Source organism: Gossypium hirsutum, chromosome A07, assembly GCF_007990345.1.
Source record: "Gossypium hirsutum isolate 1008001.06 chromosome A07, Gossypium_hirsutum_v2.1, whole genome shotgun sequence".
Lineage (NCBI taxonomy): Eukaryota > Viridiplantae > Streptophyta > Magnoliopsida > Malvales > Malvaceae > Gossypium > Gossypium hirsutum.
Genome location: NC_053430.1, coordinates 82,656,098 through 82,676,360, shown reverse-complemented (window position 1 = coordinate 82,676,360; position 20,263 = coordinate 82,656,098). Strand labels below are relative to the sequence as shown.

The 20,263-nt window shown below is 36.4% G+C and overlaps 1 pseudogene; it reads right to left on the bottom strand.

The window, feature by feature from the left end:
* Positions 1-1,467: 1,467 nt before the first annotated feature.
* LOC107939823 (uncharacterized) lies at positions 1,468-19,773 on the bottom strand (annotated as a pseudogene).
* Positions 19,774-20,263: the final 490 nt, after the last annotated feature.

Below are 20,263 nucleotides of genomic sequence, written 5' to 3'. Positions count from 1 at the left end.
ATTTTAGGTGTAATTTTCACATCGCCAGGCACATATCCGTGTGCTAGGCTGTGTACCTCACACGGCTGAGACACATGCTTGTGTCTCTACCCGTGTGGCAATACCTGGGCATTCTGTTTCTAAAATTTTAAGTTGTAGGAGACACACAGCCTAACCACACACCCATGTGTAAGCTGTGTGTCTCACACGGTCTGGTCACACACCCGTGTGCCAAGCCGTTTGGACTCAAAATGAGCCTTATACAACAAGTTTACCAACCCTGCAATTCTTAAACAAGCAACTCAAATACCATTTATTCAACCAATCCAAAATACAATTAAATACATCTAAAACATGTCAAAACTATTAATATATCGATCTAACTCATGTATGTTTATAGATATCTAACATAAATTATCTAAACAATTTATTTAAATACCATCCTAATCAATTCAAATTAAACCATGTAAATGACCATATTATAAGACATATATTTGTATATATAGATCAACCAATATCATCGTATACACCATTAATATTCACATCTCATAATGACATCAAAAGACAACCTAGGTACATGCCATTCTCAAGAGAAAATACTTCACCGCGTGCTTGAGTTCGGGATCGGCTTTAAATGCTGATTCAATGATCGGACTTTACCTGACTTGTGCACGGAAACAAACCGTATGCTGAGTATAACTCAGTGGTATTTCTATAATCCGAATACTTATTAAGCAAAAATTTATAATGTTTAAGTACATATCATACATAATAAAAATCATTCAACCAATAATCAATTTCATAAACTCATCGTCCATATCACTTTCAAAAACTATATTCCCTATTTAAATCTCACAATTGTTATTCAATAGCATGTCACAATAAAATTCTTTATTCAATTTCAATTTCAATATCTATTTCTTATTCAATATCATCCAATGACAATCATTTGGTCAATTCATTCATATATCCCTATTAACACGACTCGGACTCAGACGGATACGCAGATCCAACCCAAACACACCAGTACGGCACTCAGTACCTCATCAGCCATGCCGAAGTAAAACAATACGGTACTCAGTACCTCATCGGATTTACCCGAAGCAATAATAATACGACACGTAGTGCCTCATCGACTCGAAGTCGAAGTATCCCTAAACACTTCCAATCCTATGGCATGCCAACTATACTCGACTTAACCCAACATTGTTAATAGGGTATTCAATTCACTTTTCAACTTTCCATTCATTACACAATTCAAATAACTCATAAATTCCAATTCAATACAATTCAATTCAACTCAATTCAATTTCAATACTACAATTATCTAATATTAAAATATTGTATCAATCACAAATTCACATACATTAAATTCAACATAAAAATTGCTATTACTTACCTTAATATCTTGCCATAAACATTTAAATCAAAATTCAACAATTAATAATTAAATTCAGATTATAGAAATACAAACCATAATTTTCCGAGCTAATCCTCGTTGACTTCCTCTTTCCCTTTCTTAGCTAATGTCTCTGGCTCAATGTTAGCTATGGAAATCAAAACAGTTGAAATTTATCAATATACTACAATTTCATACTACATATTTCAATTAATACACTTATTTTGCCTAAATTCCAATTCAATCCTATTCAATTCTAACTTTATTTTCTTCATAATTTTATTCTCTATTTTTTTCATTCAACTATTACTTAAAACCAATTTCAACTCTCTAATTTCACCATAAAATCCTAATTTCAAAATTCTTTCATTTTAGTCCCTATTATTCAAAACTTATTATTTATTTTACAATTCAATCCCTTTTTCAATTCTAACTTGAAATTCTATCAATTCAAACCCTAATTCTTCAATTAATTCAACATAAACCACCTCTAAAAATCAACTAACTTTCAAATTTCCCATATAAATCAAGTAATATTTTGTTCTAGGATTCCAAAAACATCAAAATTACAAGAATAGGGACTAAATTGACTTAACAAATTAAGCTTGAACCCTTAGAACCCTAATTTTCCTTTTCTTTTCTTTCCCATTTCTTTCCTTCTTTTTCATTCTGCTATTCTGTTTCTTTTCGATCTTTTTATTTCTTTTATTTCTTTATTATAGTTTTATTATTATAATATTATATTATCTTAATAATTATTATTTCTTATATAATAAGTAAATGCATATATATAATACAAATGTATGTATATTTTAAATACACATGTATTTTATTTTTGCTATACATTTGGCACCTATGGCTTAATTGTAACACCCCAAACCCGGCCCAGACGTTATGGTCGGATCCGACATGCCACATCGAAGCATTCTAAACATTTTATATTGTTGATCTAGAAAAACTTACTTAGTGTTTTAAAAGATGATTTCATTATAGGTTACAGTGGATGGAAGCTGTGCACTAGGTCATGTATATTTCTAGGAAACCGATTTGATTAAGTCCTTTTTAGGAAAAGTGATTAATTTTGGAAAATATCTTCATTGCGGAAGCTTTGCTTGTTGTTGTGTTATTTTGAAATCAATTACTGTTTTTGAAAACGCGCCCTAAAGCTATCCAATTCCAACAGTTAATATAAGTAATACCTATCTTAATAAAACATATCAAAACCATAAAAAATAATTAAGCAGCCTTATTACAACTTAAAACCCAAATCATAAAAATAAAAGAAAAGATGTCCAATTCACCGGAAGAAAACAGGAATTTGCAGAACATGTGGCCACTCCGAACTCCCTCACAGCTCCAAGCCCACTATGGTTGGGGTTTACCTACGTGGATGAAAAATAAGGGGTGAGTTTGGGAAAACTCAGTGTGTAAAATAACCCAACCATAGTCTAAATCAGCTCAAACCACAGAAACAGAATAAGTTGGCCTTAGCCCAGAATAGAAATTTAGAATAAAGCCCATAGGCCCATAACAGATCAGAACAGATATTACATGAATACAGAAATCCCAACCCAAATTCATCCATAACACCCCCGTACCTGCCTTACATCATGTGGGGAGACTACTCGACCCACCCAACCGCTACACACCACAGAAATTGCAGCGAGGCTACCAGATATTGTGACGAAGTCACCAGATACAGATATTGTGGCAGAGCCACCAGAACAGATATATGTGGCAGAGCCACCAGATGAGATAATTGTGGCATAGCCACCAGAACAGATATATGTGGCAGAGCCACCAGATCAGATAATTGTGGCATAGCCACCAAGACGCTTCCTCCATAATATAACCCATGTCCCCATGCAACAGATATATAATCATGGCATACATCATACAGAATCAGATCGACATGCTTTTCAGTCAAAAGTAACCCTAGGGGTATAATGGTAATTTTGCACCTAGGGGTATAACAGTAATTTTCCATACATAGGGGTATTCAAGTAATTTAACTATTCTTAAGGTTTTCATGCATATCATAGCCATTTACATACGATCAGAAACACTTACCGCATTTTCTTACCGACTTGGGCCTGTTGGCCCATTATCCCATTTTTGGCCCATTAAGCCCAAAAACATCGAAATGCACGGAATCGCGCACTCTGCAGTCTTATCACTTTAATTTACCATATACATCAAACTATTAATCTTATGAGCATTAGCACACTCACAAGATCTCAAAATACCGGCTTTTCGGCTTTTGCCGATCTAGTCATAAGAGGGTGTTAGTTACACACCTGTTTGCGACGATATGCTGACGAGATCCACACACGAACTGCCTACAATTGGATTACTAACACGTTAATCTAACTATTCAAATACGAACTACGTATTAACCCCATACAATATTCGGCCAATCACACCTACAGATCAGAGTAAGCTTATAAAAAATCAATAAGCAACTCATTAACAAATTTGTCAATGTTTACCACATAATCATAATTTCACTGCAAGCTGTCTTCCTGAGCAATAGTCACTAAATCATTTATAACTGGACCTACGAAACTCCAAATCAAGTGCCGTTAATTTTCCCTGAAAATAGACTCATATATCTTCTATCCATAAAATTTTAAGAATTTTTGGTTTAGCCAATCAATACCAGATTTTTCTCAAAGTTTCGCATGTTTCACTGTTTGACTAATCTGACCACTCTTCATTACGAATCAAATTTCTCATTGTACAGAATTCAAAATATGTTTTCGTTTATTTCATTTGAAACTAGACTCATTAAGCTTTAATTACATAATTTATTCAGCTTCTAACTCATCTCCCAAAATTTATAGTGATTTTCCAAAGTCACGTTACTGCTGCTGTCCCAAGCAGATTTATTACCAAATTCACTCTTTCACACATAACTTGCATGCATGTTATTTAAACATGTATATCACCAATCAATCATCACATATCTATGATTTTACTTAAGTATAATCTCCATTTCATCATTTTAAAGCACAACATGTTAGCCGATTTTTCCCTTTAGCATCTAAGGCACATGCATGCTCATTTGTTTGGCTCAACTTCACCTATCTTCCATTTTTCATCAAAAGAATATGAAACAACAACCATTTCCTTCATTTTAATTCATGACTAAATGCTCACAACACAACTAAAAACCAAAATATGCTTCAAGAGTTAAGGTAGAATCAAGAAGAACTCATGAACCTCAAAATAGAAGCAAGGTACCAAGAACTTACCTTCAATTTTCCTCCTCCTAGTGACCGAATACTCAAGAGCTTTCTCCTCTCCTTTCTCTTCTCTAACTTTTGGCTATGATGAACAAAGATAGACAAAACTTTGTTCTTTTCATCCTTTTGTTATTTTATTACCCAACATTTTATGACACAAAATAACCTATATTATTTGTGCCATACCTATGCCATAATGTCAATAAAAAAAATAGCCATAATGCTTATCATGCCCATCATGGAACATTTACCTAACCCATTATCAATTTTTTTATCAATTTGTACCATAAATTACGGATAACAAGTGCACATATTGTCTTCAACAACATGATGGCCGGCCACTTCTTGTAAAATGGGAGGTTTGACATGCAAATCCTCCAATTTTGCACTACTATTTATTTGGCCACTACAAATTAGCCTATAGCATTTTCAAACATTTTCACATAGGTCCTATTTCATAATTTCACTCACAAATGACAAAATCAAAGCATGAAATTTTGCCAACATTCACAGAATTCCCGAAAATTGAGGCGTTACATTAATTGCTAATTTAGTCCCTTGAAATTTCTCCATTCTATAATTCAACTTTCACACTTTATTCAATTATTTCCTTATACCCCATTAACCTTAATTTAAACAATTTCACCTAACCAAAACCTAATTAACCTCACAACTAACTTCGTAAATATTTCTAGAAACAATTTACGAATCCGTTTTACGAAAACGGATACCCAAAAATATACTTTTTCGATACCTGTAAACTTTAGGTCATTACAAGATTGATATGGGATATCAAAATAGTGGACTAAAATGAATAAAATAAAAAATAACATGAATTAGTTGGAATATGATGTGTGATATGGAAATTGGATGAAAATATGCTATATGACATGAGATATTTATGTTTTGATAATGAAATGGATTGTGATTTTGAACGTGAATTCATAAATGATATATGTATTGAAATGTAAAATGAAATTGAACATTGGTACCCTATTAACTAGTCGAGTTGAGTCGAATATAGTTGGCTTGTCATAGGATTGGCTTGTGTACAAGATTATGTGCTTATGCTCTAGGATGCGCTTCGTGTGCCAATATGCACTAAATTTTCCCTACTTCAATTATCCAATGGTGCACTTCAGTGCCAGTTGGTTGGACGATTCGTGTATCCATCCGAGTATGAGTCAAGTTAATAGGGGTTATAAATTTTAAAGTTGATAAATGATACCGAAATGAGATCATATGATGCTATGGAATCCATTATGTATATATATGAATTAAGATAGATAAAGCATGTAACCTATCATGCAAATCAATTGAAAACGAGCCTAGGGGGTCGAAATGGATGTGAATGAGTCAAGCTGCTCTAGAAAAGGGATTCAAATGGTAAGTTATAAAGGTAAATTATATTGACTGGATATGGAATTAGATGGCATGATGTTAAAGGTAAATAAGTGTATGTTTGATTCATGATTGGTATTGAATATGAATTTAGTATAAAGATTGGTACTTGACTAGTAGAATGCATTGATCAATTCTTCACATATGGAATGAATTAAGTTGCTAATTGCCATTTGCGCACCCAAATATGTTTATGATATGAAATAATTTTGCTTGATAGGATATAAGTTCGATAGGCAAAGTATTGTATTCATTGTGATCAATTGCTAATGTTGATGTTATGTTATCTTGAATCATGAAAGTACCACTGAGTTTTATTGCTTAGCAATGGTTTGTTTATTCTGTGCGCAAGTATAGGTAATTCTCGAAGACCTGGGAGGTGAAGTCAGCATCTGGATTGCAACTTTTGACTCAACCAAATTTTATAGCTCTTTCATTTTGTCAAATGACATGTATCTAAGATTATTTAGTCCTAAGTTGGAAATGGTCAAATTGTTGTAAATGAGTTGTGGATATATAGAAATGGTATTGGTCATGCATGAAAATGATTTTAGTTGAATTGAGATAATATATTGAACTATCATATGTGTAGGAATGGTTATTTTGAAGCCTTAAGGCCAACCATTGTTGTCATATGTTAGCTTGGAAATGTATGAAAATGTTTGCTTAGTGGTCTATTGAGGAAGTCGCGACTTCACCCCTTGAATGTCCTGACACCAACCTTCCTCGCCCCGATGTCCCCTGTTTGATGTCGCGATGTCAACTTTGTAATGTTTTGAAAACTTTACTATTTGGTCCTCAGGTTGGAAAGCTTGTTCATTGTCTTCAAGGTTGCAACACAAGCTTGAGAAGTTTTAAAAACTTTGAAGTTTAGTCCTTGTCAGGCCCGAGATAGTTATGAGCTTTTGTAAGCTCATATATGGCTCTTAAATGATTATATATCGTATCATAGACATGTAATACTCGTATCTAAATGTTTAATGGTTCAAATTGAATATATTTTTATCATAGTTTCTCCAATAATAAATGTGGCATCCTATAGCTCAGACCTGACGATAAGGTCGAGTATGGAGTGTTACGAAGGCATTGTATCCTTGGAATAGTATTTCCTAATTATCCTACACAATAGAGGGGGGAATAAATATTATGATAGTTTCCTAAAAATACCTTTCCTTTGCCTTTACAAAATATCAATTTCGAATCCAATCAAATTTTTTATACAACAACTAAGAATAATTATATCTCATATGGATCTCGAAATTGCAAAGCCACAAGGCACGACCTATCAATATCAAGAAATTCGATCAATTTAACGAACTCAATTATAAATGTTAAACGTAAATATTTTCTTTCAAGTAAAAGCCACTACAGTTATATGACAAATTATTTATTCCTATGTTATATATGATATCCATTTATTAAGTGTGATATAATGATGCATGTAATAAATTGTTATGTGATTTTCATACATTTTAATAATTAGTATTTTATATACTAATTTGAAAAATTATTAAATGATCATTTTAAGTTAATGCATAATTTTTTTTAAAAGTGCAGATTGATTTTAAATTTTTAGATATTATTTTTTTAAATGTATAGCAAAATTTAGTCCAATGGCTATATGAGTTTTTTAAATTCAAAATTCTATTTAAATTTTTTAATTAAAAAATTATGTTTTGATATAATTTTAATTAATATTATATATGAGACAGAATGTAATATATATGGCTTTATAAACTGTGAGAATGCTATAAAAAGAATAAGAAAAGTTTTGTTAATGTTAAAAAAAAAAAAAGAAAAAGAAAAGGAGAATGAGCATTACACCAACAGGGAAAGAAATTTAAATTCAAAATTTTATTTTTTTAAAAGAAAATGTTTCGTTTCCCTACTAAATATTATGTTGGTGACAAATTATGATCTTTCACAAAAGATCATTAAATATTTATTTATGTGTATTATCATATGTTCTTATGTTTTTTAATTGAACTTAGAGATAGACATTTATATGTATGTATATGATAGTAATGTTGACTTGCATTTGAAATGTGTCTAAAATTACTTTGAGATTTTATTTAGTGCAAATTTTAGAAATTATGATAGTGTATTTTATATGATTAAAGTATATATTATGTTTCTCATAGATTTATTTTATTTTGTTTTATATATGAATTGAGATACGTGTTATAAGAATCATTATTTTTATAATTTTTATGATTAAGGTATATTATTAATATATTATTAGATTTATGCTACTGGCATTCTTGATATATAAGATTTCAAGAAATGAGAATTCCATATTATGTGTAGCGACGTAAAAAAAATTTTAGTTTCGCTTGGTCGCTAATTGTGGCGATTTATTAAACATTTGAAAACCAACTTTCGATTTTATTAACAAAGGGAGTCGCCACCGATCCTTTTTTATAGGTGTGATCGGACACCTAATAAAATTATTTTAAAACAAAAAGAAGGCCAAATTTAGGTCTACATGAAAGTCCAGAGAAAAATTGGGGTTCGGGAGTCAGTTACGCTTGAGGAAGGTATTAGCACCCTCGCGACGCCCAAAATTGGTATCTCATAAACATGTGTTGACTTGATTTTCAAAAATACGAGTTCAATATAATATTTAATCGTGATCCGATTGAAAAATGAGAATTTTTAGTTTTCGATTTTTTTTTTAGAAAGGATGTCCTGTTTTTTAACACAAGCCGACGAATTTCACCCAACATAGCGATGAAATCGATGGCTTAATATTAAATTGGTACATTGCCTTATTTTTGAAATTAATTAAAACATGAGAAAAAATATTCCTAAAGTGAAAAATTAAAAATAGATAAAGGACGCAAAAAAATGATATCATTAATGAAAAATATTAACATGGAATACTAGAATATTAGAATAACAATAATAATGATATTTACAAAATAAAAACAAATCATGTACTAATAATAAAATAGGAAAAATGATATATTTAGTAATAATAATATAAAATAATAATATGTACATAAAAATACATATATATGCATATAATAAAAGTATGTAATAATAATAATATCTACAATAAAAGAAAATATTAGGAAACGTACATAAAAAATATATACATAAAAAATTTACAACAATAATATAAAATAATGATATGTGCAAAAATATATATATGTATACATATGTACATAAAATATACACTAATATAATAATATTTAGAATAATACTAGCAATAGTAATAATTTGTAATAATAATATATACACAATATGGTATTTAAAATATATATATATGTATATAATAGTATTTAAGAATATATACATAAGAAATATATAACTAATGGCATTAAAAAATATATACATAATATATATAAAATACCTAAAAAAAAGAAGGGGGAAAGAAGAGAGAAGGGAGGGGGAAAGGAAATCTGGCCAAGGGGGGCCGGTCACCGGTCGATCGTCGGTCGCCGCCCGTTGTCGGCCACCGCCCACGGTGGCCGGAAAAGGTAAATTTTTTTTAACAATATATGTATATATAAAGAAAGAAAAAAAAACAACACAAAAAAAAAGAAAAAAAAGATTCGAAAGAAGAGGAAAAAAGAAAAAGATGCAACCTTTTTATTGATGTTTCTTTTGTGTTCAAAATTTGAAGGGATTTTTGTGTTTTTTTTTTCAATCTTTGTAAAATCCCCCCCTTTACATGATTTTTGAATGGCTTTTTATAGCCATCTTTTACATGATTTTCTATTATTTCTTTTTCTATTTTGTAGGTGATGGTGGTAGACAATGGTTATCAAAAATGGGAGGAAAAATGGGGCAAGTGGGAAAGTGGCTAGGTGGCTAGGGTTTCTTGGTTTTTTTGGGGGGGTTAGGTTTTTCTTTTTTTTTTGGGTTAGGTTTTTTTGGGAGGGACTTAATGGGCTTTTGAATTGGGTTTAATATTTGGGTTTTGTAATGGGTTTGGGTAGATGTAAATGGGTCATGAGTTAAGGGTTTTAGTGGGTTTAGAGGTTTGGTTGGGTTTTGATATAATCGGGCCCGGGCAATTTGGGCTTCTACAGCTGCCCTTCTTTGCTCATTGTCGTGCAACGATAATAGAGCAAAGACTTTCAAGGAAGACCAAAGTTGCCCGGTCTTGCTAGGTCTTGACTTGCTTTGGAACTCTTATTGTTTAGTTAGTCCCTTTTCAGTCCACCGCATCTTGTAGCTTTGGTTTAATCCACTGCAAATTCGGAGAAAGGCCTTGTAGCTTCAATCTGTTCCAATGTAACTTCAAGGATATGAGATTTGTGGCTTTGATCCGCTTCACTGTAACTTCAAAAAGATAAGATCTACAACTTCAATATGCTCTTCTATCGCTTCAGTGAGATAAGGTTTGTGGTCTTTTCTTCTGCGACTTCAGAAAGGCAATATCTGATGCCCTCGATCAACTCCACTGCAACATTAAAGAGACAGAATCTGACGTCTTCAGTCAGCTTCAATTTTTGTTCTCTACTCGACATGTGATCCTGAGCTCAACTCACTTTTCGCAATATGAATTGACTTTCTAAAAACAGACATTAAAAACAAAAATTGAAAATAGCTTAGCGCGTGAGCCAAGGTTCAACTCACCTTTCGCAATATGAGTTGATTTTTTGAAACTTAACTTGAAAAGCAGATTTTGAAAATACCTCGATATGTGACTGGAGGTTCAACTCACCTCTCGCAATATGAGTTGATTTTTGAAAAACAGAAATTAAAAGACTCAACTCAACTCTCGCAGAAATTAAAAAGCTCAACTCACCTCTCGCAGTATGAGTTGAATTTTTTTGAAAAACAGAAATTAAAAGGCTTAACTCACCTCTCGCAACATGAGTTGATTTTTGAAACAACAAAAATTAAGAATACCTCAGCGTGACCTAAGGCTTGACTCACTTCTCGCAGTTTGAGTCAAAATTTGAAACATAAACTAAAAATACTTCAGCGCGTGGCTTGAGGCTCGACTCATCTCTCGCAATATGAGTTGATTCTTTCAAAAACATAATAATGAAAACAGAAATTGAAAATACCTCGGCGTGACCTGAGGCTCAACTCACCTCTCGCAATATGAGCTGATTTTGAAAAAGTAGAAATTAAAAGGTTCAACCCACCTCTCACAATATGAGTTGATTCTTGACAAACAAAAATTGAAATTACCTCATCGTGTCCTGAGGCTCAACTCACCTCTCGCAATATGAGTTGAAATTAAAACACAAAAATTGAAAATACCTCAGCGTGCCCCGAGGCTCAACTCACCTCTAGCAATATGAGTTGATTTTGAAAAACCAAAATAAAAAGGCTTAACTCACCTCTCGCAATATGAGTCAATTTAAAACTAAAAATACCTCAGCATGCCCCGAGGCTCAACTCACCTCTAGCAATATGAGTTGATTTTGAAAAACAAAAATTAAAAGGCTTAACTCACCTCTCGCAATATGAGTCAATTTTTTTTTGAAAGGCAGAAATTGAAAAACAGAAATTGAAAATACCTCGGCGTGTGACCTGAGGCTCAACTCGCCGCTCGCAATACGAGTTGATTTTTTTTGACAACAGAAATTGAAATTACCTCAGCGTGTCCTGAGGCTCAACTCACCTCTCGCAATATGAGTTGATTTTTTTTTTGAAAGGCAGAAATTTGAAAAACGAAAATTGAAAATACCTCGGCGTGTGATCTGAGGCTCAACTCGCCTCTCGCAATACGAGTTGATTTTTTTGACAACAGAAATTGAAATTACCTCAGCGTGTCTTGAGGCTCAACTCACCTCTCGCAATATGAGTTGATTTTTTTTTAAAATACCTCAGCGCGTCCTGAGGCTCAACTCACTTCTCGCAATATGAGTTGATTTTTGAAACATACAAAAAATTGACAATACCTCAGCGTGTCCCGAGGCTCAACTCACCTCTCGCAATATGAATTGAATTTTGAAATAAAACATCAGAATACCAGAACATGTCATCTGGTGGAACTCATGTGTCTTTTCAGCTATCATCACATCTTCTTGCTCTACTGGAGTACCTGTATATGTCATGCATGATGTTATCATGATATGCACATGTTTGTTTTAAATGCTTTTATGCCTACATGATTATGCAGTGCTCCTTAAGCATGTTTGTCGTATGTCCATTTAGCCACGATTGTTGAGGATCTATGTTCATTGCTTTGATTCTCGACTTTCTCTTCAGGCCTTATACCTGTCTTCAAGCTTCACGAGTAATCGACGTTTCTCAGATATCACTCTTCTGCCCCCGATTGAACTTTGTTCTTACTTTGAGACTCTTGTGCTTATCAAATTTTCATCCAAGTAATGCTTAACATTTCTTTTGTTTAGAGTATGTCATTTCACCATTTATCATGTAAATAATGAGATGCATGAAAAAGGTCAGATAGGGACAAAAATGATATTTCATATTCATCTATTTCAAATGTGGCAAACAAAACAAGTTAAACAATGAGAGTAAAAAATGTCAAAAAGAAAGAAAGGATCGTATTCAACGGATACAAATGCTCTAGATATTCAACACATGAACTCTTCCTCGTTCCTCAATCAAAAATCTTTTCGAGCGCGGCTTCTTGCGTAGAAGATTTCGAGCTTTCAGAAATGCTTCAAATACTGTAGCCTCACTGCTTGGCCTATCGTTCGACCGCCAGGTTTGTTTCATTAGGATGCCCTCTCGGGTTTTCATCCTAATTTTTTTGTACTAATCAAGACGCCCTTTTCGGGTTTTCGCCTTGATCCCTTTTTTTTTTAAGATGCCCTTTTCGGGTTTTTATCTTAAGCATAATATTTCTTCACAGCATCTGAGTTCACTGGATTCGACAACTCTTTCCCATCCATCTCGGTAAGGATCAAAGCTCCTCCTGAGAATGCCTTCTTTACGACGTACGGTCTTTCCCAATTTGGCGCCCATTTTCCTCTGAAGTCTTTTTGTATTGGGAGAATCTTTCTCAGCACGAGTTCTCCTTCGTGGAATTCTCTTGGCCGTACCTTCTTGTCATGGGCCGCGATCATTCTCTTCTGGTACATCTGTCCATGACAAATTGCCTTTAGATATTTTTCTTTGATGAGGTTTAACTGGTCATATCGAGCTCGAACCCATTCTGCTTCCTCTAATTTTGACTCCATTAAGACTCGTAGAGAGGGGATCATAACTTCGATAAGTAGCACAGCTTCCATTCCATAGACCAGAGAGAAAGGAGTTGCCCCCGTAGATGTCCGTACAGATGTGCGATATGCATACAAAGCAAATGGTAGCTTCTCGTGCCAGTCTTTATATGTCTCAGTCATTTTCCCAATGATCCTCTTAATATTTTTATTGGCTGCTTCAACAGCCCCGTTCATCTTTGGGCGATAAGGCGAGGAGTTATGATGCTTTATTTGGAATTGCTCGCATACTTCCTTCATCATCTTGTTATTCAGATTCATGGCGTTATCTGAAATGATTCTTTCAGGCAAACCATATCGACAAATGATTTCCTTCTTCAAAAACCTGCAAACTGCAGTCTTGGTCACATTGGCAAACGAAACGGCTTCTATCCATTTTGTGAAGTAATCAATGACCACAAAAATGAATCGATGTCCATTAGAAGCTTTCGGGAAAATAGGCCCTATGACATCCATGCCCCATATAGAAAAAGGCCACGGAGAAGTCATGACGTGAAGGGGCGAAGGGGCTACATGAATTTTATCGCCGTAGATTTGACATTTGTGGCATTTTCTGGCAAAACTAATGTAGTCGATTTCCATCGTCAACCAGTAGTAACCGAGTCTCATAATCTTTCTGGCCATACTGAAACCATTGGCATGTGTCCCACAGATTCCTTCATGGACATCTTCAAGTATCTTTCTGGCTTCAACATCATCCACACATCTCAAAAGTACTTGATCCTTTCCTCTTTTATACAGGATATCCCCATCAAGAACAAATCCCGCTGCCATTCTTCTGATTGTTCTTTTGTCGTTCTCATTCGCTTGTTCGGGATAGCTTTGATTCTTGATATATTCTAAGATATCATGGAACCATGGTCGTCCGTCTGCCTCTTTCTCAATGCTACAACAGTGTGCAGGGACCTCGTATATGCTCATTTTGAGGGGCATTATTTCTGCTTCTTTACTTGGTTTGAACATTGAAGCCAAGGTGGCCAGGGCATTAGCCAATTGGTTTTCTTCTCGCGGGAAGTAATGAAAAGTTATTTCTTTGAATTCTTTGATCAATTCAGCTACTAAATCACTATACTTAATCAATTTTGGGTCCCTCACTTCCCACTCTCCACGGATTTGGTAAACCACTAGGGCTGAGTCCCCGTACACCTCTAAGATTTCGATGTTTCGTTCAATAGCTGCACGAAGTCCCATGATACAGGCCTCATATTCTACTATGTTATTGGTACAGAAGAAATTCAGCCTGGCAGTGAGTGGGTAATGATTCCCTTCTGGCGATATTAAGACTGCTCCAATCCCATGCCCCAATGCGTTCGATGCACCATCAAAGCTCATCTTCCATGACTTCTCTTTTGGTGTCTCGCATTCTTTTTCCGTAATGCACATCAAGTCTTCATCTGGGAAATCAAATCTCAATGGCTCGTAATCCTCCGTTGTTCGAGTTGCTAAGAAGTCAGCTATTGCGCTCCCTTTTATCGACTTCTGACTTACATAGGCAATGTCATATTCCGAAAGGAGGATCTGCCATCGTGCCATTCTTCCTGATAGTGCCGGCGATTCCATCATGTATTTTATTGGGTCCAGCTTTGAAATTAGCCATGTCGTGTGATACAACATATATTGTCTGAGTCTTCGAGCTACCCAAACCAGAGCGCAACAGTATTTTTCAATGGATGAATACTTTGCCTCATATTCAGTGAACTTTTTACTGAGGTAGTAGATCGCCTTTTCTTTCTTCCCTGACTCGTCGTGTTGCCCCAGTACACAACCTATTGAATTTTCGAACACGGTCAAATACAATATCAATGGTCTCCCCAGAGTTGCCGGTACTAGCACTGGAGGACTAGACAAATATTGCTTTATCTTATCAAAGGCCACCTGACATTCCTCATTCCAATTTCCCGGGTTATGTTTTCGAAGAAGCCGAAAGATTGGGTCACATTGGTTGGTAAGTTAAGCGATGAATCGGGAGATGTAGTTTAATCTCCCTAAAAATCCTCTAACTTCCTTTTTCGTGCGTGGAGGTGGTAACTCTTGAATGGCTTTTACTTTATCTGGATCAACCTCGATACCTCTTTCACTGACAATGAAGCCTAGCAACTTCCCCGAGGTAGCCCCAAACGTACATTTGGCTGGATTAAGCTTTAGCTGAAACTTTCTCAGCCTTTCGAACAACTTCTTGAGGTTCACTACATGCTTTTCTTCTCCTCGAGATTTAGCAATCATATCATCGACGTAGACCTCTATTTCTTTATACATCATGTCATGGAATAATGTCACCATAGCCCTCTGATATGTTGCCCCAGCATTCTTTAACCCGAATGGCATCACCTTGTAGCAGAACGTTCCCCACATTGTTATGAAGGTAGTTTTCTCCATATCCTCAGGGGCCATCTTGATCTGATTATACCCCGAGAATCCATCCATGAAAGAAAACAATGAATGTTTTGCTGTGTTGTCCACCAACGTATCAATATGTGGCAAGGGAAAATTATCTTTTGGGCTTGCTCGGTTCAGGTCACGGTAATCCACGCACATTCGTACTTTGCCATCTTTCTTTGGTACTGGGACTATGTTAGCCACCCATTCTGGATATTTGGAGGCTTGTAGGAAGCCAGCATCAAATTGCTTCTTGACTTCCTCTTTTATTTTCAACAGCATTTCGGGTCTCATCCGTCTTAATTTTTGCTGGATGGGCTTGCATTCTGGCTTTAATGGGAGCTTATGGACCACTAAATCTTCATCTAGCCCTGGCATGTCCTGGTATGACCATGCGAAAACATCTTTGTATTCGTGGAGTAAAGTGATCAAATTATGCCTGGTACTCTCTGAAATAGAAGTCCCAATCTTCATTTCTTGTTTCCTCTCTTCAGTGCCCAAATTTATTGTTTCCACAGATTCTTCGTGAGGCAAAATCTGTTTATCCTCTTGTTCCACCATTCTTAACAATTCAGGAGACGAGACGTAATCTTCAGCATTTTCTTTGGCTTCAAATTCTCCTAAGCAAACAGCCTTCTCAAAATCAATTTCAAGATTTGTGACGAGCTTATTCATGTCGTCAATATCTGAGCACCTGAAAGTTGAATGGAAAAGGAAGCTATACAGGGGCATCCAAGTATTGGAAACAACAAACAAAATGTTATGACATGGAAATGAGGCAAATGTAAGGATAGGCTATGAAATGAGAAAATGATTATGAAATTAGTGATAATGCGAAAAATCGTGACAAAATGCATCTTCATTGATATTTATTTAAATGATAAAGAGCGAATGCAAGCTCTTACAAAAGAATTCTATTATATCTAAGGACATAATAGAAGGTTAATGTTTAGCATTACTCTGAAGACTTATAAACTACAAGAAGCTCCTCGGCAGTCCAATTGTTCATCATGAAATCAGGAGGGCAAGGGCGTATCCTCGAGACATCTTTACTTGCACCAGCCCCTTTGTCAATGACATTTATACTGACAATCTGAAAACCCCTTTCAATTAACCCCAGCATGTTTCGTGGATCATCTTGTCCAGGGTATATCATTCCCGCAGATGTAAATGTTTTTTACAAAGGAGGGTATTCTATGGGCTCCCATTCTGGTTCTCGGCCCAAAGTTCTTGCGATCCTTCTTTCCTGATCTTTCTTCCACTGTCTTCTTCTTTGACACATGTCTGGCTGGAACCCCAAATCGTATCGGGCTTTGTGGTGCACTGGCTTTAAAGCCCTGACTATTCCTTGCAGATATCTCCCTAAACCTCTTCTCGCTCGAGCTCCCTTTCCTACGGTCAATTTGACACCCATTCTAGTATTTCTCGACAGTTTTGGCATCGAAATTCTGTTTCCCTCAACAACAAAAGTGGCATTGACGAATTCAAGGGATCGGAAGGAACATTCCAATGCGTCTTTGTTCACTTCCAAGTACGGTGCATCGGCAGAGACAGATACGATAATGTCTTCTTTTCCCTCGATAGTGACCAAACAACCGTCCATGATAAATTTCACCTTTTGATGGAGGGATGATGGGACTGCTCCAGCAGAATGGATCCAGGGTCTTCCCAAAAGGCAGTTATAAGAGGGTGCAATGTCCATGACTTGGAACTCAACATCATAAATGTAAGGGCCCACTTCCAAAGGGATTTCGATCTTTCCCATGACTTCGCGCCTCGTCCCTTCGAATGCCCTTATCGTGGAATGACAGGGCCTTAAGTAGGACAAATCCATCGGTATTCTGGAAAGCGTGGCCAATGGCATAACATTTAACGCTGACCCATTATCGATGAGCACGTTCGGTATTATGTAGCCCTTGCAGCGAGTCGTGATATGCAGCGCTTTCACCGAGCCTCTACCATTTGGTGGTATCTCATCATCACTAAAAGAGATGAAATTGTCCGCATTCAGATTGTTTACCCACCTATCAAGCTTCTCAACGGATATGTTGTTAGCTACGTAAGCTTGATTTAACACTTTCAGCAAAGCGTTCCGATGTGGCTCTGAATTTAAGAGTAGAGATAAAACTGAGATTCTTGCTGGCTGCTTGCTTAATTGTTCCACCACACTATACTCACTGTGCTTGATAAATTTCAAGAATTCCTGAGCTTCTTCCTCGTTCACAGGCTTTTTAGTTTCTTGCACAGGTGGAATTTCTTGCTCGACTTCGACTTCGTGCATCACTGCTTTCCTTTTTTGCTTCGAGTCACTACTTTTTTTTTACCGGTTCAATTTCTTTAGAATAGCACCGTCCACTTCGGGTAAAATGACCTATCTCTCCCACATCTTCAGTTATGGCTTTGGAATTTCCAACTTCCGGTGTGAAAATATTAACATCGTATCTCCACGGTACTATTTTATTGTTCTTATAAGGGAAAGGAGATGTTACTTCGATTATCATTTTTGGCTTCACCGGCTCTTTCTTCGCGTCATAATAAATTATTAACGGTCGGTCGGCGCTATATGGGAAACCTGATGATTGATTGTCAGAAGCGCATATTTCTCCTCTATCGGCCTCCTAACTTTTATAAAAGATCCCAATCTGCTTGTTATCCATCATACTTTGCAGTAATCCTCTGAACTCATCGCAGGACTGAATGTCGTGCCCTTCAACACCATGGAACTAACAAAAACTGTGACCTTTTGCATCTTTTCCTTCGAATACTCCGTCAAGACGATAGAGCAACTCTTTTTCAACTAGTACCTCCCAGATTTTCTGCAGAGGTGTTCTTATTTCAGAAACCCATCTTCTACTTTGCCGTTCGTTTTCCGCTCCTACTGCGCTCACATCCCCTTCGGTGTGGTTTGGGAATGGATTCCCGGTTGTACCGCCAATACCATCAAATCGCAAAATGCCCGCATCAATGAGTCCTTGAACTCTCCTTTTGAAGGCAAGACAGTTCTCCGTAGAATGCCCCTGATTCCCAGCATGGTATGCACAACTAGCGTTTGGATCGTACCATTTTGGGTATGGAGGTTTAAGGGTGCCATGTAATGGGGGGATATTAACTGTTTCTCCAAAATTTTTGGGTACAATTCCCCATATGACACAGGGATGAGAGTAAACTGCGGTCTCTCGGGATTAGGCCTTGCTGGTCTTGGTTCATTTCTGGATTGGCTTTGAGCGGGTATAGTGTTTTGTGGGAATGAGGTGATGGGTCTTTGGTTGTTTGTGGCGTAAACGGGATAGGAAGGAGGTGGTGCTTGGTAGTAAGGGTTTTGAGGGGGATAATAGAAATTTGGAGGTGGATAATTTCGAGGTCGGGGTTGGTTCGGATATGGATTAGAGGCATAACGGCTTCCCATTCCCACCATGTGGCTTCTGGTTCTTTCTTCTTCATAGGTGCTGCCCTTTTTGAACCTTCTGAGCCTTCCATTCTACCGCTCTTGACGGTATTCTCTAGGAGCTCACCAGATATTACAATATCCGCAAACTCTTTCGTGGCACTTCCCACTAATTTGTCATAAAATGGCGCCTTTAAGGTGTTGATAAAGAGAACGGTTATCTCCGTTTTTGTTAGTGGGGGTTCCACTTGGGCCGAGACGTCTCTCTATCTCTGCGCATACTGTCTGAAGGTTTCTGATGGCTTTTTCTCCATCATTTGCAAGGTCATTCGGTCTGGCACCATATCCGACACATGCTTGTACTGCTCGCAAAATGCTGACGCCAAGTCCTTCCAGGATCGAATCTTTTCTCTACTGAGTTGGTTGTACCACCGAAGAGCTGACCCTGTTAGACTATCTTGAAAGCAATGTATAAGTAGCTTATCCTCGTTCACATAACCGGTCATTTTTTGACAGAACATGATGAGATGTGCTTTTGGGCACCTTGTCCCATCATACTTTTCAAAATCAGGCGCCTTGAATTTCGGAGGCAAGATTAGATCAGGTACCAAAACTGAGTTCTTTGGCACCTAGTGCGGAGAAGACTTCAGTGCCTTCTATTGCTTTGAGTCTTTCCTCTAGACTTCTATATTTTGCATCATGATTATCCAATTTCAACTTGGTTACCTCTGCTGGGTCGTCCAGATCTGGAACTAGTAGATCAGCAGGGCTTGTCCCTGGGTTCGACACAAATATTCCTTGCCCCAGATTAGTGGGTGGAGCAGGTGGCATAGGTCGTTGTTCCAAGATTGTGGGTTCCCCTTGAGTATACCCTCTTTGTGTTGTATATGCGGGTGGTGGAGTGAATCCCGGGGGATAGAGTGGATCCTGATCGTGGTGAATTCTTGACTGAGGTTCCATAACATCGGGGTTCTGCACGGGTCCTTTTCCTTTGACCAAAGTTGTCATCATCTCCATCATTTTGGCCATCTGATCTCTTTGCTCGAGTGATTCCTCTCGAGATCTCACCATTAGGTCTCTCATTTCTTGTTGCGATTTGGCCAGTTGCTCTTGTAATTCCTTTTGAGCCCTTTCCATCCTTTCAATTCTCTCATTGAATTCAGCCTCCATTACTCTAGCTTGTCGGCGTGTTTTATACGGATGACGTGGTTCCAGTCTTGTGGTATTACAACTACGAATTATATATTTTATCTTCAGTGACCGAGTATGGGATATGCAATGTATGAATGAATGCATGAATGAATGCATGAATGTCAAATGA